The sequence below is a fragment of the Photinus pyralis genome, unplaced genomic scaffold (genome assembly GCF_008802855.1).
Source record: "Photinus pyralis isolate 1611_PpyrPB1 unplaced genomic scaffold, Ppyr1.3 Ppyr1.4_LG3a, whole genome shotgun sequence".
Classification (NCBI taxonomy): Eukaryota; Metazoa; Arthropoda; class Insecta; order Coleoptera; family Lampyridae; genus Photinus; species Photinus pyralis.
In genome coordinates, this window is record NW_022170509.1 from 3,343,105 (window position 1) to 3,368,866 (window position 25,762).

At 34.9% G+C, this 25,762-nt stretch overlaps 1 protein-coding gene and 1 long non-coding RNA gene across 3 annotated transcripts in view; one reads left to right on the top strand and one right to left on the bottom strand.

Moving 5' to 3' along the window:
- The window catches only part of LOC116165960 (zinc finger protein basonuclin-2-like), a 348,284-nt gene that overhangs the window by 28,769 nt on the left and 293,753 nt on the right, over positions 1–25,762 (top strand). For both annotated transcript variants that reach the window (XM_031480744.1, XM_031480746.1), the window contains exon 2: positions 142–187. The gene's annotated coding sequence lies outside the window, so the exon portion shown is untranslated. The remainder of the gene's footprint in view (positions 1–141; positions 188–25,762) is intronic.
- Positions 18,757–21,096, bottom strand: LOC116165968. Its single transcript, XR_004144226.1, has 3 exons — positions 19,518–21,096; positions 18,978–19,241; positions 18,757–18,890 (listed from the first exon to the last, which is right to left on the bottom strand). It is a non-coding gene; the product is annotated as an uncharacterized LOC116165968 (long non-coding RNA).

A 25,762-nucleotide genomic window follows, 5' to 3' on the forward strand; every position in this document is an offset into this window, starting at 1 on the left:
AGATATTGTACTAATGTAAGTCACGGATTCTTGAATGAATATCAAGACCATTAATAATTAAGTCAAGTCTGCAACATCAAAATGTCATTTTCTTTACGTGTTCTATTGATTAATATGCTGATTATTTTTTTTAATTTACAGATTAGCTGAAAGTCGGCGAGCGATTTCGATAGAAGTTGTAGGTCCGGTGAGTGTATTTAAATTAAATTATCTAAATTTGTAAAACGTCGCTTAATTGAGCGCAGATGTCACATTTCCGTAATAACCATTTTAATTCCGAAGATGCCGATTTAAAAAAAATAATTAAGAACGAACGGTATTAAATGCCGCTTAGGTATAGTGCTTTCATTGATTTTACGCGCTTAACGGAATTGTGCCAGCGCTTTGGTGAGGACATAGAATTAACGGGTAGGAACCTATTTAACATGTATGAGCTGTAGAGCGACATGCATACCCAAGGGTAATTCAGTTTATTGGTAATGACGGTAAGTCATGCGACAGTCGGTTTGCGGTAGAGATATCGCAAAAGTAGTACTTTAACTAGTTTATACGCAAATAAAAGAAAGTGCATATGCGTATACCTACATACCTACCACGATATTAATCTTTACATTTCAAATTGTCGCATTGCTTGAGAAAGATGGCCGATAAGCGAGTTGTACCTGTGACAATCAGATAGGTACTCGATTTGTATATCAATGCGAACCGCAATGTCAACTGTCAAATGGAGAACCCACTTTTAACAAAAAGACATGACATGACTGAGCACAAAGCACTGCGTTATCTTCACATCTGGATTTGTTCTCATTGCGACATTACAAAGTATGTAACGTTGATTAAATTCTCGCAATGCCATCATAGGGTAATTGCCGATGGTAATTAATCGCACCTCTACGTCTACCCCAGTTTACTGTGCAACTTCCAAGTTTTATTAAGAAATTTAAAAGTGTCTATGATGCAAATTTGGATTCAAAGCCTTAACATAAATCGGCTTTAAGGGGTTGGAAAGTTTTTCTGTACAACACAGTTGTGGTGAAAGTAATTAGTCATTTATAAATCCAGTAATTGCACATAAAAAGATAAATAGGTGCTCCGGGCTTAATGGGCATCGAGCTTCGCGGATTTCGATCCTTATGTACAATATCGTGAAGAAAATGTGTTTTTCACTTTAGAAAGGAAACATGCTGCATTTTTGAATAAGGGGCTTCTTAAGATACTAAATTAGTCAACAACCACGTTCTGGTCGTAAATTTAAATGCAAATTAGGATTATATTAATCCTGATTATTAAATTGAAAAGTTTGATTTTAACCTAAGTTATAATTTCTTCTTTACAGCGGCTTTGTGTACTCGACATTTATAATTGCTCGTAGGACTTTTATTCTATTTTACGGCAGGATACAATTAAATATTATAACAGGAAATCGTTTCCGTTGAAAGTTCGACTGGGCCTATCGCAAAAATTTAAAGGATGTGCCGTGTATTTTCTCAGAGCCATCAAACAGGATCATAAGTGACCCGGTTTGTCATAATTAATTATTCGAACAACCCGCGACAATAAACGTTAGGGAATGAGATTCCGGACGTTTTAAGATTGCGGTTAATTTAATTTGGGAATTTAAGCTTTATAACCCTCGTCGTTACTTTTTTTAATTAATAGCGGAAATAAATTGCTGTCGGACGAGCTTTTGATGACAAAAATTAAGGCGGCTTTAGCAATTGTCACAGATGCGAATGCATAAACTGGTAATCCCCAAGATCTATTACGGTTAGTTATACGCAATTAGTGCTGGGGGCGTTCCGTAATTAAAGACGAAACATTTTTAATATCATATACATTACCAATTCTCTCATTACTGTGGAATCTTTTATTAGAAAGACATACAGTGAAGCAATTTTTTTTAAGTCTACTTCCTACAAAATAACTAGGGTTACAAAGAGGGGAAATTTAGATTAATTCAAAGTTCAAAGGATCGTTTGGCGTGTTTGCTTTGTGACTCTATGCTTCATTTACTGATTATTTCCACTGGCCTGCTTTACAGAGCTTAATGTCTTGTACATGCCGTTAAAATACTTTAAAAATCAATTCGTGAAACATGTTTTACAGCTGTAAACGTTTTCAACGCTGCAAGATATTTTCACAACCTAAAAAATATATCGAAGTTTGTTAGGTAAATTATAATTCAATTTAAATGTATATAAAAAGATAACATCTATTCGTGTAATTTAAACGGTATGAAAGTGACAGAGGCCCAGCAGGAGCCCAGTGATATTCTAGAGCTGTCACAGTCCGCATTCTTACTGAGGACGACCGCATTTGATTCAAACTGATGGATTGTAATTGTTGCTTTTCTTTTTTTACTTTCGAAAATAGTAACATGCATCGTAACATGCCTTCCACAAAGTTCGGTGTTGATTTTCATGTAATCCATTTAAGCTCTTCATTGTATAAGTTCGTGAAACTTGTGTCCGATAGTTAGTTTTTCATGGGTCTTAACGTTATTCCAAAATCAATACTTTCGATGCATATACTTCACATTTCGCTTTCCAAATTGTTAGCTCAAACGCAATTTTTTATTAAACGATGCTAGTTCCTGTAAGTTTGTTTCGTCAATCTTAATTTAAAATAATAGTTTGTCCACCTGAAACCAAATGAAAAATTTACTCTTGAGGATATAAAACTTAGCTTCCTTAAAAAAATTAATTTTTGAAACGGAAAGAACTACACTTTTCTGTGCATTTAATGCGTGGGCTCTGTAAACAAAATCAAACAAAAAAGTCTACAAAAATAAATGACGGAGTCTATTAAACGCTAACTAAGATGGTATTATCTGCAGCAAGTCAATATATGACCATGACTACATACATAGTAACCGTTACCATGGTGGACAAGAGAAGTCTCTGATGCAATAAGGAACGCTGAATTCACTTCTGGCAATTTCGGAAAGAACATCAATTACCTGAATACCATGTAAACGGACGAAACCTGCAATATTAGGACAAGGTTAAGTTTTTGGGAGTGGTGTGGAAATTTAAGCTTAACGGGAAGGCCCACGTTCAAGAGATCTGCAAAAAGTCTAACTAAACGCTTCAGAAGTATAATGGAGAAGGTCTAGTGTCTTTTATCAATCTACTTAAACGCTTCAGGTAATAACACATCCTCCATGGGGCGCGGATATTGAAAGTATAAGAAGTATATCTGTTGCAACCCTAATGGCCAGAATAAAATATGGAAGTGAAACATACAGTTCGAGATGAGCACCTAACAACTCTTGTGTTAATTGAAGAACTGACCAACTAAGCTATAAAGCTCACACTCAGAACGAGCTCAATTTCCAAGCTTTACAACGAAGCCTACGTTCTGCAGTTAAAGTACCAAAGGGAAATCAGCACAACTGGAATCAAACCCGTACTAGACGAAACTGAAAGTCAGAGCAAAAGAAATACTGACAAGAATAGGGGGAAATCAGGAGTAACGAGAAAGCAGACGATCTAGACAAGACACCCTTAATCCAGAGGTAGATCCAAACTGAGTATCTAAAGCAGATCAGAAAAGACAACTGGTGAAGATATTTTATGGCGAAATGATTCTGGGAACAACTATCTCATTTTGTAAATTTAATTACGTGCTGTATTTATTACCTACAATTAATTGACAATAAATTTATGACAGTATTCAAATTGATTAATTTATAACAGTAAAAAAAGTGCAATTCGATTTGCTTATAGAGCAAAGTCGAATGTTCCCAGGTGGTCACGAACATTCTAGGATAAAATACGTCATATTTCTCGGAAAGAATACATCACACTACTTTATCGCCAATGACTAATCTTTCATGGCGCCTCGATGTCTATGGAAATTTCTGGAATTTTCGCTACAATATGTATAATCAAACTCACCTTCCCTCATTGGACATATAAGAGAGATTACTTTTTCTTTGCTACCCAATTCTGTGGACTATCGTACCTTGTGGACAATTAACTACTGTATATATAGGGCAATTAAATTTATTACCAAAGAATGATTTTTATTGATTATATAAATTACGTTAGCACCAGTAAATCCACTGTTTCATTAAGTATCCGGTTTAACCACTTTCTGCTAAATTTAAGATCAATTAGAACAATAATATCGTTGACCTTTCTGTGAAGACGATTATGTTCGCTGGAAATGATGTGTATGTGAAATTTGGAAGAAGGTAGAAAACTTTACCTTAATTACAGTTAATTAAACTCTAGAGGGTTTCCTAAAACTAGATAGGTACTTAGAATCATAAATTCCTACGTAAAAAAGTGTTTTGGAAGACTAATAATTTATTGTGTTTTTTCCAATTGCCCTAGTCCGCTTACTGAGGGCACTAATCCTATATTGCAAAATTGGAAACTGTTTGGAACTTAATTGTGTGCTAATTTCCGTATAGCATACAAACTTTGTGGTCTCATGATTTTTGAGTTCCCTTAAAATGTTGTGCTAGTGTAAGTCGAATTTGTGTTTCCCTATTGGGTTATCAAGTTTTTAACCATCTTCGAATTTTCTACTCGATGTAGCTGGGATCCTAAGAATTTTTTTGGGTCAGTTTGACAAAACGTATTAAACCCATGACGGGGGAAAGTCGATAGTTTTTCTAACCAGTAACGAGAAGCAACGTACGGAAAAGTGACAACACTTCCACTTTTGTGGACAATGATCGTCTCCCTTTTGCACCTAGGTCTCTAGATCGGTAGGTAGCAGTTTTTTTTTTATTAACTGTAAATTGTACCACTACTGTCCATTAGTCGGAAAATCGCATTGAAAGCTATCTATATTCATGTGTTTTTACGTGATTTCCTTCAATATAAGCTGTGTAAAAAAACAGGACCTATCAATAAAGTACAAAATACCTAGGTAATTTGATTAACAGTTGCAGTCCAGTATAGATTTACGAATGAATTTACATTTAAATCGGCCCAGAACTTATATAGGAGATGCTATAATTGGCGTGACTGGAGGAAACTAAGGCCTTAATTTCTTACGGTATCTGTACAAATTGTGTTAACATATTAATTACAGAAAAAAATGCTAAAAGAATTAGAAGACATAGACGAAAAAATAGGCATGTAGGTACTTTTGACCTCATTTATTTGGGGACCAACCAATCGATTGTTTCGCACGCACGAATAGAATGCTTATACAAATCACTTTCAATTTAGTGGATGCCACGGGGTGCCGTTCTGCTATTTCGGACCAATTCAACTACTGCGGCAAGTCGCTTTAGCCATTAACTTCGGCAAATAGAGAAAACTGTGAAAAAATCGTATAATAATGTAACTAATTAGCATATTACATCCCTAATGCGTTAAGAAAATTTATAGCTAATATTTTCCCAAATTGTTGCATACATAATTAGATACGACGGTCGTGTGGGAAAATGTATTTACGAGATTTGTTGATTTGTGGATAGCACTCGGATAAATATGCCAATAAGTTGACGTATTCCGTTATTGATCTTTATTTATGTTTCGTCTCTAATTATACACATATCAATCATAATGTGTAAATAAATAGTAACGCAGCATTTATCTTTTAAAACTGATGTTTTTGTAATCAATCGTTTTAAAAGAGAAAGACAAATATTTGTCATTTTCCACTTGCATTGACAGCACGCGACCCCAAGCTATGTAGCAATGTCATGTCACCCTTGTAAGGGGACTCTTCAAAATCGCCGCCCAAGTCCCTTTGCTTGTCTTGCGGGATTAAACCGAAACTGTAATTAAATATTAAATAGATTTGGAACCTGTGTATTCTTGTGTAATTGGCATGTAAAATAGCCGGTTAAGTGTCAGGGTTGAGTAAGCGAATTAGTTTTTGAATGAATGATTGATTACTGTACGCTTACTGTGTATATACAGACAGGTACATATTCAATGCATTGTCTATGTTTACAGCTCTTATTCAAATTTGTTAGATCATTTACAACAAATTGATTTTCAATACGTGTCTAATTGAGCAGGATTGCGTTGCAAATATTTCCGAAGGATTTTTTAATAAAACGTAATCCTTTTTTAATCCTTTCAGGGTTTTTTGTTAAGCGAATGTACTAAAGATGCAAAATGATCAATTTCCGTATAATTAGTAATTCACGAAAGTCGTAGCAGGTAGTTATTAAAGTGATATATGGATTGAATTGCTGAGATTTATACCAAAGACGTAGAACCCACGCGAGGTAATGATTGTTACTTAAGTCATACGTGCGGAAAATTAAAAAAAAGCCACAATTTATTGATGAAATGATTGTATCGTGGAGTGACCGTCAAATCTTCGTGCATCGTTTATGCAAAATTTACAAGTCAACCTTACATTTACGAAAACTAATTTAATTTCTTCTCAAAACAGTATCTAATTTTACGTTCGTAACGTCTTCAATTCTGACAGCCACAACAATAAAATGTGTGGTTTGAAAATATTTTAAGCTCTTCAAGTTAATTATGTTTCAATTTCAAGTTTGGCGCACACCATAATGACCAATATCTCAATTTGACATAGTGGTGCACTTAAATAGAAATACTTCATGGTGGTCTTTTTATATCTTCTATTTAAAAATAAATTTCTTTGAAGCGTTAGTGATATCAAATACCAAATTTGCAATACGCAAAATTGTTACTGTTTATATAAGTACATTGAAAATTGACTCGTACATCTTCTAAACAAAATTTAATTACTCTCTACCATTTATGAAACTATAAAATATTAATTATCTTAATTTTTTAAATAATTGTTATTTATCTCTCTTTTAATGTATACGCCTCAAGCAAGACTCTACAGCTTGTAAGTTTATGGATACATGTAGTCGTAAATAATTTAATGTCGATTATTCGTTACAGTGAAGGTACTTTTATTATTGAACTATTAACTTTTCCTTCTCCCTTAAATACTTTCGTTTGTAGGCATAAACCATTTCTCTTATACCATCAAACATGAAAAAAACGTTTAGCTTTTTCGAAAAAGCTCGGCTTTTGATACAAAATTAAATGTTTGTGTGCTCGAGTTGTGCCTGGGGGTTATCTAGCATTATAACTAAAACTCTAATAAAAAAGTCAGAAGGTCTCCACAAAAACCAAGAAACCTTTAAAATCAAAAGCCAAAAGAAGTTGAATTAATTGCAAGTCTGCTAAAAAGTTCTTTTACCATTACGTCTGCCACAGTTGTCGCATCACATTGGCGTCTTCTTGTTTCCTACTGGACCGTTGCCTGTGGCACAAACTTCACATTTTCCTGCACCAATGCTTCACATCTTGTTTGTAGTTCACCCAGTAGAATTGTTCCTGTATACCTTATCCAGGATTTTCGACACTCCTAGATGCCCTCCCGATAAACCGTTGTGCATATGAAAAATTTGACCTATGATATGCCTTCTAGACATGCCAACCTAAATACGAAGAAATTCTAGCTAAAATATATACAGTGTGTAAAGCGATGGGGTATACAAGAGGGAATTTTTTTAAAATATTGATTTATGAAAAAAATTTATTCTTCATAATATTTTTTGCTTGCTTTGAAAGTACCAATAACGTTTCGATTGTTTGTGGTTTGATAGCAATACGCTATCTTGATTATAATGTAGAATGTAGAATATTATTATTATTATTAATGATAACTTTCAATAAAAAAATTAATTTTATTATTTTTCCAGATTTCTATAAATAAATTTTAGATTATCGAAACGTTATTGGTACTTTCAAAGCAAGCAAAAAATATCATGAAGAATAAATTTTTTTCATAAATCAATATTTTAAAAAAAAACATTCCCTCTTGTATACCCCATCGCTTTACACACTGTATAATAAATGTGGGATTATTCAAAGGTGTAATCAAGTTACATACGCTAGATTTACTAAGCAAGTATTGGAAAAATAAAAATTCCCCACCTCTAGGAAAGGCGTTCCAAGATTGTCATCAATGAAAAATGAAAAATTGTTGAAGCTCATGAGCTGCCGTCTAAATATCTCTCAAAAAATTTGTCATTTGTTTGCCGGGATACCTGGAGCCTCGCTTAAGGAACTTTAAAAAATCATGTTTCGCCGCCTCCCTCCCTACCTGTCACATCCACTGTGTGTACAGCATACTATGTCGTTTTCAATGAACTCATGCAACTCTGTCGATTAAAAAGGGTAGAAATGATTGTACTTTTGCAGTTTTGAAACAAGCGGTAACTGTATTTGTATCAAACTTAACAATATTAATAATACGTAAAGCTGTTGTAACCTGTAACGTAAGCCATTCAGTGTGCTTCTCAAATTTAAATTACACAGGTAGACGTACGACTCGAAGCACCAATGCACGAAATTTATAATCATCTACGAGGATTATCGTAATTTTAATCGGTAGATTTTAAAATTTGTCGTGCCTTGCGTGGGGCAATTCATCAAAGGACCATTGAAATTATTTCTTCTGGTATAGATAGAAAAAGATACTTATACCTCAATATGCACTTAATCATAACTTTGGAGTTAATTACACCCTATAATAAATGTTAAGTGTTGAGTATAATCCGTACGTGACAAGATGTCGATTAGTTCTATAGCCGTTATGACAGAGCAAGGTCGTTGGAGGTCATCAAATTGTCGGTAACGGTAAATTTTGAACAGGGTAATCGTTGGGTAAGTGCCGTAAAGCCATAATCTTAAATTAATTATCTATTAGTGGTTGTACTACATACTTCCTGCTAGTGCTACTCTAAGGTGACGCCGGTGTGAAATCGGTAATTTTTATACGTGATACTCTCTTTTTCATTAAGTATCGCTGTGATTACTTTAGTGCTCCTATAATTCTCTTAAAAGGATTCAATGTCGTTACATCTCAGACTTATTACATCTTAATTGAACTGGAAACTATCCTGAAGACGTCTATTGCTTTTAACTTTAATAGATGGCATTCTCCCGAGCAAAAGTGGCAAATCAGAGTTTTTCTGAAACAACATCTTCAATCAGATAATTCCAGTACGAACACCTTCTTTTAATTTATTCGAAGCATAATCAACACGAAACCAGTCAAGCATAGCCACTGTAAAAATTAATGTCCCTCAAGTACTTCAACAAAAGAACGGATTTTGCTAAAAATTACGAAAAGGCATTTAATCTTGGTGGCAATTGTAGTGCTTCTCCATTTAACATAATTACATAAGAAATAAACATGTTGATGTACCTAAAAACTAAAACCACGTAATTCAATATTGATATATAGGGAATAAGGGATGATTTTCTTTAAAATTACGCAATTTCAAAACGGGTAGGGATTTTATTTTTAGGGGGCTATTGTCGAGTGCAGGTCATCTGTCATAGACACAAAAGATTTTGATATATATAATTGGCTATAGATCCAATTTGGGATTGCAGCCGCTTACCTGAGTTCGGAAAACTCCTTTAGTGTAATGAGTTACATTAATCTTCGAAATAATCCTTCCTCAATTCCTTCCAAAAATTCTTCATATTAGTTTCCTTTGAAACATTCTTGGTACTTTGTATACCCTCATTTTGGTGGACCTGGCTTATGTGTTTGTCTTTCATTATGGTTTTGTATTTGTGATAAGCTCTATACCCTGCCCGTATTCGTTGGTCTATTTGTTGGGTTCTTTCATTTCTGTTTTTAATTATGACCTCTAAGTACTTGAAGTTTTCCACAACCTCAAACCGGTGGTATCTACTTTCTTTTCGTTATTCCGTGAGGGGTGCCAGCTTATCTTTATGTGCTTCGTTTTCTCTTAATTTTTAGTAACGATTTGCTTGCGCCCTTTTCAATTACTTGTATCACCTCCTCTAAGCTTTTCCTACTCCTTGCTATTATCGCTATAGATCGTCCGTGTATGCTGCCACTATTTGTTGCGTTTTTGTGCTGACCGTTCTCTTGAGTCTGCAGTCTTTAATTATGTCTAGTGTTAGATCAAACAGCGTTGTTGACCGGCCGTCCCTTGTCTCAACTCTTCCATTGCTCCCCCTTCCATAAGTACTGCTGCTTTGGATTAATTTTAATTAATTAATATGTATTTTGTGTTTGTATTTTACACTTGTCAAAACAAAAACATTTAAAAACACACTTACAATTACATATTAAAATGATTGCAAGACATGAATTGAGTAAAACGCTTTGCTAATCAATACTGGTTTGAGTTTTTTCTTGAATTCCTTCAAAGGTGCAATTCTGAGACACAGAGGGAGGTGATTATACATTTTAGGTCCGTAGTAGTTCATGGTGTTTCGACTCTTGTTTAGACGTAGACGTTTTAAATTTAATAAATATTTATTACGGGTATTGTGGTTATGTGTCTCTTCTTGCGTTATATAGGCATCGATGTCGGTTTTAACTTGTATTAGTGCATGGTAGATGTAAATACACGGAAGTGTCAATAAGTTATGTTCAATAAACTTCTGCCGTACGTTTTCTGTATACCCGAGGCCAGTGATAATTCTAATAATCCTTCGTTGAAGTTTGAAGAGTAATTTGGCATTACTAGAAAAACCCCAAGCTGTAATCGCATATGACATGTGCGTTGCAGTCAGACTATGGTAGCAGGTCCAGACCACTTTGTTAGAGACGTATTGTTTTAAGTTTCTTATTAAATAAATGTTCTTCGATATTTTATGTGACACATATTGCATTTGTTTATCCCAGTTTAAATTTTCATCTATGTACACTCCGAGGAATTTCACCGGAGCATTTGTTGCTGATTTATCCGACAAACATGTTTTGTTACGAACGTGAAAATGGAGGGTCTTGGTTTTTGCATTATTTAGCTTTATTTTATTTAGATTGAGCCAATCTTCCATGTCTTTTAAAGTTGAAACCATTACTTGGACCAAACGTTCATGATGAATTTCCTTGGATATCAGAGTTGTGTCGTCCGCATATAAGATTGTGTTAGAGACAGTCAGTTTACAAATCAAATCGTTTATGTAGAGTAGAAATAACGTCGGCCCTAATACGGAACCTTGTGGGACTCCCCGTGTAACTTTAAGTGAGTCAGAACTCAGAACGTACATCATTAATGACTACCACTTGCTTACGATTATATAAGTATGACTGTACAATGGCCACACCAGTACTATCGAAGCCATACATTTGACATTTCTCGATGAGTATATCATGGGCTACACAGTCATCCTCTCATTGTCATTTCAGTCAATCGTAGTATTTTGTGCGGAATTTCCATTTTATTCATGTTATTATAGCATCTCGATTTAGGCCGTCTCTCCTTGTCTCATATCTTTACCTTTCGATATGTTTGTTCCCTTTGCCCTCCATCTCTTTTGTGTCAACGCTCTCTGTTTGTAGGAGACTTTTGAAGTCTTTTAACCATTCCTCATCCTGTATCTTGGCCGTGTTTCCATTCCTGGTTTGTTTTTTAATATGTCTTTTCTGTTCTTAATCATGCAAGCCTCGCGTCCTTCTTAGTCTTGATCATTGTTTCGTATTCAGTGTCAAACCACAAATTCTTTTTCTCGCCTACGTTTCTTCCTATCACCTTGTGTGCAGTATTTTCAATGCTTCTTTTTATGTTATTCCATTATTCTTCGATTCTTCGCGTTCTTTTTCATACTGCTTGCACCTCTCTTTAGTTTTCTAAATTTTCCATCTATTCCTCTTTAACAAACTGCCCATCCTTGCTCAGTTACCGTTCGTTTTGTGGTGCATTGTATGGGAGAGGCGGCGACGCCAGGCATCTGTCAAAGTATCAATTGGTTTGTTGCTTCCTGCCTTGTAGCCCCTCAATCTATTATCTTCGATTATATCTTTTTCCATGTTGATACCCCAGTTTTTTCCAGGATCCCTTGTATGTAGTTTGGTGTCTTGACCTGTTGCAATCGCCTTTTATCTACAGATTTGTTTGCGTGTTTATCCTATCTTACACCTGGTTCGACCTTTACGTTTCTTCCGATACGTAATTGAGTTGGTACACTTACCGTTTTTCTTCACTTTAATTTTTGTTTTTGGCTCTGCTTTAGTATGTCCACTTTATCCATGTTCTTGCACCGTTTTTGTAATTTTTTTGACTGCCTTTCCACTAAAATTTGCGTTCATCTCGCGCGCCGTAATTCACACGTTATAACGCTTGCACTCAGAACCGTATCCTCAAAGTTTTTGATGTACAATAAACCTTAACCCTTAACCAATCAAAGGAGCAGACAATTTTGATATACAAAAAATCATAACACTCGCAATGGAATGCTATCTAGGTGAGAGCAAATTTTCTTATAAATTACGAAATTTTAAATCTAGAAGGGATTTTATTGTTGAGTCGCAGTTGTAGGGTTACTTGTCGATCCTGTAAACATAATCTGTCACAGAAACAAAAGCTTTGGATGTACAAAAAAAATTACAACTCTTGCAAATCAGTATTGGTAGGTATGCGGGTAAGAGCTCGAGTAAGAACGAATTTTATATGACATTTTAAAACTGGAAGCGATTTTATTTTTAGCTGGCAATTGTAAAGTTTCTTGCAGGTCATTTAAACATATTCAATCACGGAAGCAGACATTTTTAATATACCAATACATCTGGAAGGGATTTTATAGTTGTACGGTCACTTGTAGGTCCTTTAAACGTAATCACAGAAACAAAAATTATTGACAATTATTACAACCCCACAATTTAATATTGCAATGTAGGTAATAAGAGCGAATTTTAAAAACTACTAAGTTTTAAAACGGAAAGGGATTTTATTTTTAGGTGAAAATTTTAGGGTTTCTTATAAGTCATCTAAACGTAATATGTCAAAAAATAGAAATGTACAATGTACAACATAAATTTGCAATCCTTGCAATTGAAATAGGTAAGAGCGTAAGGTTCTTACAAAATATTAAGAAGACAACTGATTTTATTTTTCCGTGGCCATTGTAGGGTTTCTGGTAGATCAATTAAGAACAAAAAAAAGTTGATGTACAACAAAAATTGCAACCCCCTTAATTGTACATTGCTATATAGGTAGGTAAGACGCACTTAATTGCCTTAAACAACACATAAAAACTCACTTTCGATTGCACAGGGTTCAGTGGAAGAGTGTACCAAACTCAAAATTTTGTTACTTGAGCCACCTGAGGAGTTTTCAAAGGTAGAAATGTTGCGGATAAGATCTGTACATTCTTGAATTAAAAAAACATGAAGTACAGGAGACTAATTTAAGTTAATTAGTCCATCCGCACCTTCACTCCTCGAAGATAAATTCTATAAAGACAAGATGGTCAACAAGATAGTGTGTGCGGTCATTGAGTTGAATTCGATTGTCATTTACGTGGCAAGATTTTAATTAAAAAGAAGCCCTCATACGTATAGATTTAGAGACCATATGTCAAATAACATGATCGATAACTAAGGAAGAAGATACTACTGCGAAATTGCAGTTATGCTCGCAGTTATGTCATTCGTCTTTGTATTACGGAAGAAAAAAAACAAAACGAAAAAGGAATGAAATCTATTGATAATGCCGGTTCATTTCTTCTGATTCGGGGATTAATTAATCATCGACTCTTTCCATAAATCGATTCATTTCCTTGCAGCAAGCGCATTAGAACATTTAGGATCAATTATTCTCAAGAAAATTTATCATATATCAATCAATTTCTAAGTACGTTTCTAAAATCACTCGTGCATGTCGCACATTTAAATTTTCACGTCACATTTTATAATTTATATAGATAGCATTTATTTTGTACATGTCGTGTGAATTGGCTCAAACCTGATGTTATAATTTGAAGATGGATGACCACTTCGAATCATTCGGTTAGGAACAGACATTTTTATTCGATTTATAACATTCTTCGTAGTGGTGCAGTTATAAACCACATTGGTAAAATGGAAAGATTATTATTGTTTATTGTTAGAGATCAAGTTCAACTTATGCACGGTGTAAAGACTAGGTATGAGTGCCAATTTGTGAATATTCCAGGACAATGCATATCTATTCGTCCGAGTAGTTCACCTCACACTTTGCATGAAAAGGCTATGAGAATATACCAGACAAGCAAGAGCAAGTACAACAAATGATCAGTCACTCATCATCAACCATATTATTTTATAGCGATGAAAACCAGACAGATACCTGAGCCGCAATCCACTCTTTTCCTTCAGGTTTTCCTATAGCGTTTGTTTCGCTTTCACAAATCTTAAAGCCTTAAGGATCTTGTCCTCTTTTACAAAGCCTTCCTGTAAATTTTTCCTTCCTTTCCTGTCAAGGAATCTACTTAGAATTATGTTCAAGAACCTTCTTAATTTTTTATCACTTTTTTATAGGAGTGTCTTTAAAAATCTCGCTCTTTCTTTAAGTCTACCATATTCTTCGTGGGACCATCTTTGAGTCTCAGAAACAGCTTTAACCGTGCGCTTAGAGTTACAGCCCCACAAATTCTTAAATGTGACGAGAAGTCAAATGCAGGGGCGTACCGTGAATAAATGGCGCATATGGAAAACACAGATCTTGCGCCCCTCTCCGACCGTCTATTGATAGGAAGTCGAATTTAACATAAAAGTATTACTTATAAGTAATATTGTTTAAACATGAATAAATGCCCAAAAAGGTTTAACCTAACGAATGCATTGGTTCAAATGATCTCCACTAACTTCCTTCATTAGTCAAATCCGGACTTTACCTTTCTCGAGGCCTCAGGGCATTCTGCGATATTTCTTTGTCGTAGTACAAATTATCGTTGGAAGAGGCATCTTTCGCAAATAAAAATAAAATTTGAGAACCACAAATACCTACACTGCAGTAAAAACATTCTAAAATTTCATCCACATTTTAGATGGGGTACCGCAGTTTCTATTAATTTTTTTTTAATTCACGCAAAATTTTTAAAAAGAATAAATTGCCTTTTGAAAGTAAACAGAACAGATCCATTCTTGTCAGTATGTGATTAAATAGGCCTTATCTACTATGGACTGGTCCGAAATATTGATACAATTAAAAAAATAAAAATAATACAGTTAAACAAATAAAATTTAAAAAAGTCGATATCATGGACTACTTGTTGGTGCTCGCGGAACTATCACTTTTTTTTAAAGAATTTTCCCACACTTTTGGATTACCATCTAAATTATTAAAATTAATAGGAATAACTACTATAAAAAATTTACATTTACATTTACATTTACATTTACATTTTAAGAAATCATTTATATAATTAATTTGTTTGCAATTTTTCATGTTCAAATTTGTATTGTATTCTTTGTTTCACAGGAACCCAGAATGTTGGGAAGGTGTAATTTATATAATAAATTCCTATATATACAAGAATTCATGCCACATTTCTCAATTTTGAAAATTGACATACAGAAAATATACAGGATAATAAATAAATTATTAACACGTTTCTCTCATTGGGGTTGATGTTAGGTTGTTAATTAAAAAATTCTGTTTTTATTTAAGTGTTTTACAATGAATTTATCATTTTTTGTCGTATTTTGAAAGTGCTGAAACACAATTATAGGCGATGTGCCTCGTTTGGATTATGTATATTTTGTTACCGTTAATTATCAGCTGCAATTTAAAAAAAACTATATTCTAATGGATTTTCGAGAAAGGAATACTTTAAAATGAATCAAAAAATGTTGGTGTGGTGCACCGCAGAGCTCGCCCTCCTCCCCCTCACCCCGCCAAATACTTTAATGGCCCGTATTCTATGCAATTCCACCTGGCCCGTAAGTACCCAGTTCGCCCCTGAATGTATACCTGATTAAGCATTAGGTAATTAGGAATTTTTTGGCTTCACAACTCCAAAATAAATTAGACCGCTTATCGTTACACTCTTTTTTTGTGCTGTATTCTTGATATAATTTGCGAATGGGAGGAGCAAAAAATTTTTAATTGAAACATTTAATTATATCACATATGCATGAGAAAAATTTGCAATAAAGACTGAAATGGCATAACCTACATTTAGTCGCTTAAATATTTGAGGAATATGAGATGTTTCTGTTAAAATGTTGACAAGTTTGGAAAGAAATTTGGGCAAAAGTATCTACCTATACGTGATCGATTTGCATTCACTCTTTCAACAAACTTTTATCATTTCAAAGGGTGGTAGGTATAACTTCCGTAACAAAACTTTTAAAAGTATTTTTCTGTACATCAATGGAATGTCTATATGTTGCGAAAAAATCGATGTTATCCAAACTTTTTATAGTTGACAGCTATAAAACAAGCACGAATATTTCACGCATCTAGAGTGGCAAGAATGTGTTATTTAATGGGCGAGATCTTCGGCACGTGTCAACGGCAAACATTAGCGACATTAGCCCTCTTCCTCGTGTATAAACAAACTAAACGATTGATGACTTTACATACACATTTCCTTTATTAAACGTTCGTGTTTATGTTTTAACGAAACTTGGTTGACGTTTCCCGTTTAATAATTTTGAGAAATCATTTTATAGGATCTTTGACTTTCCATTTGGTACTGCCTGTAAGAAGGCCCTAAAGTTACATTTCTTAAAGTTCTATTAATTTGAACTGATTACATACACCTTATATGTATAAATGTTAGCTAACAAAGTGCAAGATGCGGTATCGTTTTTAAAATGCAGATCCGCATTGCCAAATTCTTCTAGAATCACAAGGAAAACTAGGGCAGTTATGATATAATTTTGATGTAAAACTATAATTTATTGCCCGCCCAGGTACAATATGTCCTTATCAATTAGATTACTACTAAGTACTAACATTGAATAATTTATTCAATGGTACTAATAATTATATGATTATCTAAACGGACTAACAGTATTGATGAGCGCAATGGAATCGAAGGTGTGTGGCCTAATCGATGTAACAAATTAATTGATTACTTTCAATTAAAGATGATGGATTAAATACTGTTTGGGTGATTATAAATGTTTGTGTGTCGGATGAAGCATTGAACAGTCATACAATCCTTATTTAAATAATTTATCATGTTTTCTCGGTGTCGGCAAATGATCACTGTATGGTAAGAAATAAAAATGATCAATTAAAAAGGACTAAAATCTAGGATCAGCATAGAGGAATATCGTGGGTGAATGTCCACCATCGTTTCACGTAACCCCAGTTGGTATTTCGCACGCTTTTCCAGATGTACAAATACAGGAACGTATTGAAGAGTGTCACAGAACTGTAGGATAAAATCCGTTTTCGTCAATAAAATGCTATAACTATAAGCTCATTTTTCATGTGGGAATCTACACCACAACGGCTGGTAGCATTTTCCCGAAGGAGACTCGGAGGACTACCGTTTTCTAGCGCTCGCCACCGAATCTTAGTTTAGACATTTGACCTATTAGTTTTATTTCTTGTTGCAATACAACCCTGTAGCAGACGGTGAGCCGCAAAGGACTCGGACTATTTCTTATTGGCGTGGACCGCAGTAAATCTCATTACGGCTCGTCCCTCCGTGTAAATTACTGCTTGCTCATTTGTGGCATGACTGTGTGCATCGTTCACAAAATCTAATTTTTTCAATAGTTTTTTCACCCGATGGTGGATAAGGCATTTTTTCTATTGTTTACATCGTACCATTTGCGAAATTGAGGTAGCGCTTTCGTATTTCGTACTGAAAAGGGTTGAATACGGCGAGGTCGGATTAATAAGCTTGCGTCAGACACAGGGAGTGTGAACGAGCCTCGGTCAAGCTCTGATGAAGTGGCGTCCATTATCAGGTCGCTGATGTGTTCAGAACGAGACTATTGTTGGGAGCAGCTTTATGGGCCCTAAACAAAAACACCATTACTGATCTGACCGCTACCCCCTCATCTCTTACGGTAACTCGCTCGGGACCCGTGTCGCCTTCGCTAATTATTTGCTCGTCATTTTCCGAAAATGTATTTTTATTTAAAGTACCCCAGCAGGAGTATAATGCGAATAATTTTCAACGATATCCACGCACTACGTTGATCTTAGCAACAATACAATTGATTTATTTGTACTGGAAGCGCACTATAATATAGTGTGCACGATCGCATAGGCAAGAAGCCGTTTAATAGAGGATCCTACTGTTTTATTAATGGTTGCCATGTCGGAATTCCACAAACAGACAAAACTTGTTACCGACAGCGCCATCCCGGAGGGTCAAGGAACTAAAGCCGCATGATACAATATCAATCACTTGTTTCATTAGTCAAATGCTTTTTTAATGACTTTCTTTAGACTCGTGGTAAGGATAGAGATCACACACTGCCATTCTCATCAACCAAACCCACTACTTTATTATACACATACTTATTCCATACATACTTAATTGCATCGTATTTTGCGCGTCCTTTACTAAACTCTATTAAAATACCTGTATAAGTAATCAACGCGTCAACTATGTAGTAATGCACGTAGTTTACAACTTTCACTACAATAATTCTTTGTTGTTGAATGGAGCTTTAGTACTAAGATCGAGTAAATTAACTTTTTCCAATTTACTTTCATCGGTTCCAATTACACATATTTTTCGGATACGATCGGTCTTTAATGTTTCACTTTTTAGAGGAACGTTTAATTCGTAAGTGTTACATAAACATACGCAAGGCATAGATCTTATATGAATGAAATAAACTCCCCTCACAACCCCTTTCATTCGAAGCAATATTAGCATAGGTTTGTGCAAACTAGTGACGTGAAGGTAAAAAGAAGGATCGGTCGACAAAAGTAACGATGCACTAAAATCACAAAAATTGGAAAGAACGGAAAGAGTTCGGAAAATCTCGTTAATTTTGTCAAACGGGCGCAAATATAAACAGTTGCCGCATTTATTTATTTATTACGTTAAATCTGCAATTAGAACCGTAAAGTAAAAGTACATAATCAGTTACAAAAAAATTAGGAACGTTAAAAATAAATTTTACATTTCCCCAATACCAGGAAAAGGCAATTTGCGTCCTCCCTCAGTGCATGTCCAATGAATCTGCAACTAAAATAAAAAATTAGAATTTGTAAAAGGGAAGTTCATAATCAGTGGCAACTAGGTTTCACTAGTGTCAAAAATAAATATAATAACCGTGAAAAGGTAAGGTCTCTCAGGTACAACCTGCCCCAATTGCCCCCGCCCTCAGTTCGTCTCCATTCCAGCAGATGAATCTTAAATAAAAACAAAAAATTAGAAATTGTCAGGGGAAAATTTCATTATCAGCGACAAAAAAGCAATCGCGTCAAAAGAAAGTTTTACATCTCAACACCACTGGAAAAAAAGCAAGATTCTCTCAGATACATCCCGTCCAAATTTGCCCCCGTCCTGTGTTCGTGACTACCGCAGTAGATCAATCTGCAATTAAAATAAAAAAGTTATAGAAATCACAAGGAAAAAAGTACATGATCTGTCACAAAAATGCATTAGCGACTTCGTAGGATGCGTAGAATGACTATTATTCACTTAGATGATTCCATCACTCTCGCTCATGTGGGAAACTTCATCCACGTGAATAACCACCATTCTACGCTCGTTGAAGAATGTACTATGATACAAAGCATTACACTTTCTATCATGGAATGTACTATTACATCTTGCCACTACTGGGAAAAAGCAGGATTCACCACGTACCTCCTGTTCCAATTGCGCCCTCTCACAGTTCGTAACCATTCCACCAAATATATATTAAATCTGCAAATAAAATAAAAAAAATTAGAATTTGTAAGGAGGAAATTTCATAATAATCAAATACAACAAAAACATAACATCTCACCACCACCATGAAAAGGTTCTCTCATCTACAACCTGCCCAATTTCCCCCGCCCTCAGTTCGTTACCTTCCGGCAATTGAATCTTAAATTAGAAATTATAAGAGGAAAATTTCATTGCTAGTCACAAAAAAATCAATGGCGTCGAAAAAGTTTTACATCTCACCACCACCAGGAAAAGGTAAAATTTCTCCCCAATTATCTTCGCCCTCAGTTCGTGATTAATATTTAAAAAAAATAGCAATCGTATGGATAAAAATACATAATCAGTCACAAAAAAGCAGTAACGTCAATCATTAATCGCATACGATTTGCAGTGCCACTCAGCTTGCATTTGGAAACCAGATTTTTAATCCGGCTCATATTCAATAGCACCGATTCTTGAACTCGTAGAAATCGATTGGCGAAAGTTTGACATCACTATCTCTCTTCATTCTCGAGTTAGGCGAGGCACAGACGGACAAAACCATCACATAAGGGGAATTTTATTTTCTTTCGAAAAATTCCCCTAAAAGAGGAACTGTAAGCAGAAAATTTGATAATCAGACAAAAAGAAAATGTAGTAACGTCAAAAATAACCACCACCATCGGAAAAAAGCAAGATTCTCTCAGTTACATCCTGGGCTGTCCCAATTGCCCCCGCCAGGCTTGACTTCATGATTCATAGAGCCTCCAAATGACACTGGCACTTACAACCTAGAAATATTACAAAGTGTACGAGAATGTTTTTGCAAGGTTTCTGGTTAACTATGATGAAACTCCGTAGTAGCGTAACAAGAAAGCAAGACGTCTCGGTGCAAAACAATAAAAATTCTGGGCTATTTCTCTAGAAAGTAAAATTTATTTTTGTTTGTAGTTTATGAAATGATTCGTTATGATCAAAGGTTTATACAAGTAGAACTTTTATGTTTTGATAAAACCGTTAAGGCTGTTTTACACTGCACTAGTAACTCGTAAAGGTTGCTAAAAGCGAGTACTGCTCGTATCGTGTAAATTGCCATTCTAGTACTCAGTATAGACTAATCCTCATTACTGGTGCAAGTACTGTTTTAGCAACTCGTAAGAGTTACAGCGTCGTGGAAAACACAACTTAAAGACAGTCCAGATGTAGTGGTTCAAAATCTTTCGGGTATTTTTGTGAAGTTAACCGTAATGAAAATGAGCTTTGGTTCATTCAGGACAATTTAGTTCTAAACGTACGTTAATCTTTTATTGAAAATCGTTTCGGTGCTAGCTCCTACATTACTATACATCGCAGTTCCCATTCCTTTCAGTTTTCTGTATTGGTATAACTGGAAGCGATGGAATTAGGGAATGCAATACCGGAATTGCGGGATCCCGAAATACCGGGATCCCGCAGCATTTTTGTGGGATTAATCCTGCACATTAGCACATAAATGGAGCGGGATCCCGCGGGATTTGCGGGACTGAGGAATTTGTCGACCAAGGGGACGACTCTGTTTACTTTGTTAATGAAACTGATAACGGCGAATTATTTTTTAAATAATTGTTAAACTTTTTTCGTTAAAAATGTACTATGATTTTTGAGGCACTTTAGAAGACTTTTTGTGCTTTACTGGTGAGGTTTTTTTGAGTTCTAAGTTAGGCCGAAGGTACTTTTTTGTTAAATATTGTGATAATTAGCGATTTATTTTAATACAGAAGTTAACTGCACAGAATTGCTTATTTGTCAATTTATTTAAAGTTTTGCGAGATCTCGCAAATTCCGGGATCCCGCGGGATTAACATCTAACAATCCCGCAAATACCGGGATTGAGATTTTGCTGCGGGATTGCATTCCCTACTAGTAACCAATTTCGAAAGAATATTCAAAGGGCTGTAACTTTTGAACTAGTAGCCCAATCTTGGAACTGTTTGAAAATATGGATTCTACAGGCCACATTCTATAAGAAAATTTTTTTTCGGGGTCGATCTGAGACAAATTTTTTTGAGTGCCTCAAAAAAAGGCAGTGTACAACCTTCCTTTTTTACCAAAAATCGACTGCACCAAAATTTCTCGGGAAAACACTTTTTCTTATTAATTTTGGTGCGTAGATTCCAAAACAATTCGTACTTTTTCGATCAGACTTCTCAATCAAAAGTTATAGACTAGAAACCAATTTCGAAAAAATATTCAAAGGGCTGTAACTTTTGAACTAGTAGCCCAATCTTGGAACTGTTTGAAATTATGGATTCTACAGGCCACATTCTATAAGAAAAATTTGTTTCCGGGTCGATCTGAGACATTTTCTTTTGAGGGCCTCAAGAAAAGGCAGTGTACCTTTCCTTTTTTACAAAAAATCGACTGCACCAAAATTTCTCGGGAAAACACTTTTTCTTATTAATTTTGGTGTGTAGAATCCAAAACACTTTAGAAGACTTTTTGTGTTTTACAGGTAAGGCTTTTTTGAGTTCTAAGTTAGGCCGAAGGTACTTTTTTGTTAAATATTGTGATAATTAGCGATATATTTTAATACAGAAGTTTACCGCACGGAATTGCTTATTTGCCAATTTATTTAAAGTTTTCCGAGATCCCGCAAATACCGGTATCCCGCGGGATTAACATCTAACAATCCCGCAAATACCGGGATTGAGATTTTGCTGCGTGATTGCATTCCCTCGATGGAATGATCGAGCAGAACCTCAATGAAAGACACTTTTTTTTTCTTCAGGAGGGGAAATGCAATGACGCACTGAGTGTGGGGCTCTCCTGGATACCGGTTATACGTACTATGGTCAGTTGTCTTATTTTATCAAATATATATAGGTACCAGTGCTATTTAGATCTTAGATTTTAGATATTAGACATTTAGATATTGTACCTTCATTTATTTGTCAAGGTTTCTATTATTTATTCACTCACAAGTCTCATTACACTCTTTCTACGTTATATTTGGGACACACACCAAGTACGTGATCTACAGTTAGGTCGAGCAAACATAGTTCGCATTGGGGAGGGTCTTGTCTCATTAAAAGAAATGAATGCGTGGGAGTTATGGTCTTTTCAAGGTGAAACCTTCCCTTAATTGGTAAGAATATCGGGCCCACAACCTGCTTGAATTTCCTTAAGAGCGCTCACTCCACTGCCCGTTCCAAATTTTCCATATGTGGGCTCCCCATTTATGATGAGCGAGCACCCTTAGGATGTTTAGTGGTTTTCTGCAGGACACTTATACTAAATTTTCTAAATGTCTCGTCCATCTAAGCTCGCTATCATACATATATAATTTAACGTATGAATCTATTATTTTGGAGTTAATTGTTACGGAGGCAGATCCCGCCTTGTCTTAAAAATAATCAATTGGTATTCAATTTATCGCTTCGAAGATTTTAAGTTGGCCAAAGTAATTTGGCAGACCTCCAAAATCATTACAGTGTCATGTTCTAACATTCAGTAATCTGGTATTGTTATCAAATTAGTAATGTGACCAAAAGCCAATTCAATTTCGCCCGTTAATTAAAGCGATGAAATTGCGTGTTACTCAACGATTACATTAAAAATTGAGTAGAGTCGATAAATTTGTGGCAAGTCCAAAAATAATTTACCTTATTTCTCGTTCATGTTTATATAATTGCTTTGACGTTGTAAATATTAATTCAATCTGTAGAAGTATATTTATTTTTTTGGTTAAAGTGTGTCGTGAAGTTTGTTAATATCCAGCCAGACCTCAGATCCGTTTATTTTTCTATCCCAGTATAGCATACTGCGACAACGTGGTAAAATTTATAGGTAAAAGATCTATTTTTGTCATACACGTTAAGAAAGGGTTTAATGACGACTTTTTGGGGTGAGAATAAAACCTTTTCAAGTATCCTTTAATTACTTTATCCTTTTACGGGCTTGCTAAGGGTGCCATAATCTCGTAAATTTGACAGCTCTATAAAAGTCGTTTTTATATGTCAAAGATTGTAAAAGGTGGTCGAAATACCTTCCTGCATTAAGGGAGAGAAAATGGTTTAAAACTATTCGAAATGTAAGAGGCGTTTTCAAACTAATTTTCCTAATTTTACAGCTTTTATGGAGTCACCCTCGCGTTAACTACACAATCCTTATCAGAAAACAAATTAGACGCTGAAATTAGGGTTTGCTATGATATATTCGTATTAAAATATGTAATTGGAAGTTGAGTAGATAAGTTATTTGAGGAAGCTGCGATAAATTACGTTGTTGTTCCGAGGTGTTTGCGATAGTGTAATAGGTATCTCTCGCTCATGTAGGTTTTAACGCTTACCACATGGCTTTGAACGACGACATTAATGCATATCCAAAATAGATCCATCCTGGCAACTGCTATATTCGGAGGAGTGACATAATCATTAGAATTATGCAAAATGAGTAAATTTAGATCATCTTGACATAGCTCTCATACATAATAGGTATAAAGTCACCCTTAAATGTATTGTTGGATGTATAGTTCGTTTTTAAACATAATAGAAACTGCTAATTAACTTAGGTTTGGGCTGCCTTTATATTTCATAACAAAGTTAGGCCAACATTGTCTAGTTTGAACGTGATGCATGTTAGGCCTAGTCAAACTACTAAACTAGAAAGGTGCGAATAAAGAGCGAATTTCATGCCCCTTTAAACCCAAATCTTCTGTTAAATGAATCGTTACCATATTAAAGTTTTAGAATTTAAAAATACTTTGTTGTACAATGTTGCAAAAACACTGTTTCATTATTCTGCATGTAGAAGTCTTTCAATTGCAAGCAATTGCAATTTATCGAGTCATACGCAATCCTTTGGACGGCCAGATCTATTCGGACGTAGGCCCTCCTCTCTTTTCCTTTACTTATTTCAAAGTAATTCTTTCTAGGAATTACGGGCTATTTTTTTTTATACCATGCGGGCTATTTAAGAGCTTTCACTTACAATCAATTTTAATGTTTAAGCTTCACTTGTGAAAGGTTAAATAGAAATAATCGTAGCTCTATGTTCGAACCTACTAGTCCTGCCTGTGTTTTCCTTTACTTACTTCAAATTAATTTTTATGCACGAACTATTGAGAAGTTTTCATTTATAAGTAATTCTAATTAGCTCCACCCTGGAGGGGGCAAAGTAACCTTTCCTCTGCTTACTTTTACTTATGTCAAATTAATTTTTAAGCATGAATCACTGCAACTGAAAAGTCACTTACAAGTCATTTTTGTTTTTGAGCTCGACCCCTATAAATCAAACACATAGACTCCTGCAAACGATCACTTAACTTTATTCATTTGAGAAACTCAGTAGCCTTTATTACTCTCATTCCAAAGAATTATTTAACCAATTTTTAATTAGCCCTTGACATAATCCTATATACGAATAGAAAAATTTGAAATGAGAACCCTTATTTGGGCATAATTTGGGCGCGATTGAACACAAAGCTAATCATTTATAGAGGAAAGAAATTTTAAAGCTAGAACTGCCTCAGTTTTTCCCTTCGCCTCTACAGCTTCCCCAACATAAAAACCCATTTTCTTTAATTAGTCACCAATTTTCTCCCATAGTATATTTTTAGGGTTGGGTTTGTCATTAAATTCTTCATTAAATTCTTTTCGCAATGCCACCAGATTAATCTGTGGTAATGCTAAGAATGGTATCGTGGCTTCATGGTCTTCTGGGTAGGATTCATAGCACTTTTCCATAAAGTTGAACTGGGGGGTTGTGCTGGTGATACAAGTGATGCTCAAAAATTAAAATTGATTGTAAGTGAAAGCTCTTAAATAGCTCGAAATTCGAGTACAAAATTTAATTTGAAAAAAGTAATTTGAAATACTGGGGCGGATGGGCTGGAATCCAAGTAGACTCGGCCATAAATTTTAGATTTCTAGTCATTTAAACGAGCTCTAAAATTCATAACTCATAAATTTGATACAATCGGGGTAGAAGTATATTAAGATTTCAAAAGCATTTATTAAAATGTAGCGAAGGATCCACGTCATGTTTCTAAAATGTTTCTAGTGGCGTGATGTTTTTCAAGGGCATATCAAACTTACGTTTTTTAAATGGAACAGCCCATATTCTATTGAAAAATTGGAAAGTTCCAGAAGAGTACTTATTTTTTATGTAACAAATTATACCCTTAACTATAACGAATTCGCTGATATAACCATTTTTCTTCAAAC